Source organism: Parasteatoda tepidariorum, chromosome 2 (genome assembly GCF_982258835.1).
Source record: "Parasteatoda tepidariorum strain Cologne lab strain chromosome 2, Ptep-v5.0, whole genome shotgun sequence".
Taxonomy (NCBI): Eukaryota; Metazoa; Arthropoda; class Arachnida; order Araneae; family Theridiidae; genus Parasteatoda; species Parasteatoda tepidariorum.
The window spans coordinates 22,203,450-22,205,874 of NC_141756.1; positions in this window are offsets into that span (position 1 = coordinate 22,203,450).

The following is a 2,425-nucleotide window of genomic DNA, read 5'->3' on the forward strand; positions in this document are numbered from 1 at the left end:
GAAGTAAAAGTATTTATTTTGCTTTTGAGTTTTATATTAGCTATTCTCACTACTTGCAATTTTTTCGCATGTGAGCCAAAGTACTGGAATTGAAACCAATCAAAATCTCGTTCGTAAAAGATGCATACAGTGAAAATAGTCCTCTATTAGGAATGATCTCAAAATCTGTGATGTCATTTCTCATTTAGTCCAGCAGATCACGGAAGTTAAGTATCACAGGTTGCGGTCAGTGTGCTGGTGGGTGACCACTTAGATTAGTTTGCGTAGGGACCGAGGATGCGCAGTGTTGGTCCTCTTTAAATTGTTCTACCGTAAAGGGCTCAACTTCGCGTGCAGGTCGTTATGCTACCGAAGCAGGGGTTCCTATGGTTCCAAAGTATCCAAATGGGTTTTGAAGTATCGTCATGCCAATCGATTCTGGAGTATCACCATACCAATGGATTTTGGAGTATCCCCATCCCAATGGGTTTTGGCTATCCTTATGAAGCATCACAAAACCCATGGATCTCGGAGCAGTGGTAAGAAGATTTGTTATACGAATGTTGTTCAGAGCAACCCAATGCAGTTTGGAGCAGTGCTATCATTGTGTAACGTACTCAGCTGAAACGTTTTCACTCGACCACAATCAAATACTCACACAACCCGTGAGAATCCGGTGGCGGGGTATATATTCTCGAGTCTGAAGATTTTCATATTCATAATAATACAAATTTAGATGAGGAATATCTTTTGTCTCAGACTCCAAAATGTTTTCTGAACCAGACTTTTTTCAAGCCCTATCGTTGCATTACTGAAACATTCAAAGCATTCTCAGAAACATTCAAATCATCCTGATGAATCTTGGAGCATTCAAATGGATTTGGAGCTTTACAAACCCCGTGGATCTCGGAGCATCCCAAAAGGACTCAAGAGCATTCCGAACCCCGAAGATTTTCAGAATATCGAAATGGATCTTGGAACATCACATATCTCATGGAGCTATCGAATTAATTTTGGAGCATCCCAAGTTTTCAGAGCATCCCATAGATTCAGGAGCATTCCAAAGAAGCATTGCAATACGAATGTTGTTCAGAGCAACCTAATACAGTTCGAAGCATGTGATGAGTTCGTATGATTGTGTAAACATTTTCGGTGCTCAGTTGAAACGTTTTCACTCGACCGCAATCAAATGAAGTTTCTCTAAAATTCATCGGGTACCTCCGAAATCCATTTGACTGCTCCATGGGATTTGTGATGCTTCGAAATCCATTAGGATCCCTGAAACCCATTGGGACTTGAATCCATTGGGATGCTTGGAGATCCATCCCCAGAAAGCATGTAACCTTACGACAACGTTGTGTTTTAACTTTATTTTCATTGTCACGAAAAGGTTTGCAGTAAAAACCTTTTTTCAATAAAGCAAAAATATTGCAATTTCCAACCTTTTTTCCTAAAAGGAAAACTAAATGATTTTTAAAGCTTTTTTAAAAAACATTGTTACTTAGGCTAAAAAATAAGCAAATGGCAAACCTTAATATTTTCATTTTTGTTCGTTGTCATGATAAGGTCAGCAGAAATATAAAGCTGAAACCTTTTTCCAAGGAAAGAAAATAAGGCAAATATTAACCTTTCCAGCGAAAATATTAATAAATAATTAGAAAATATTTTGCAAAAAACCTCATTTTAGGGAAAGCAAATAAACGAGTATAAGACCATGTTTTTGGATTGTTTTCTAAGGTCTGCGAAAGTATGCAGCGAAAACCTTTTTTTAAAGTTTTCTTGTAGTCACGGTTTAGATTTAAAAAGTTGGGAAAACATTTCTGTTGAGTCTGAATCATATCAAGTCAAGGGCTTTACCGTCTTCCTGTTATAACGAGAAATACTTTAGCACTTTTCGAGTTTTGCTTTTTTAAGAAAATGTGAACACAACAAATAAAAGTTAACGTTAATTTTTCGAAACTTTTCATTCGAATAATCACATTAAAAATGAATAAAATTTAAAAAAATTTCATTTTGATCTTCAATATTTTTTTTCTTCAGAAATTAAAATTTTTTTTAAAAATTGTCTTTAGGGGTCCTATGCATTGCGGTTCCTTTAAAATGTGTGGCCTATTCTCATTTATTTTACCTCATTGCAGACCTAATTATGGTATAGCACTAAAATATCCGCACCAAGAGAATTTTATTTAAAATATTCGATACAAAAAATTCGCCCAACAGTCCCTTGTGAACTAGAGGGTCCACGATTTGTGACTAACGGCGTGATGGTGACTATAAAATCAGCATCGCGCACCTTCCGTTTTTATTTCCACGACAAGCTGGTACCTGCTCTAAAGCTGGGTAGATTCAAAGCCTAGACCCATAGCTTTATTTCATCATATCTTAGGAGTGAATTTAAAAACTTTTTGCGCACAAAACTCACTGTATAGTGTGCAAAATAAGAAAC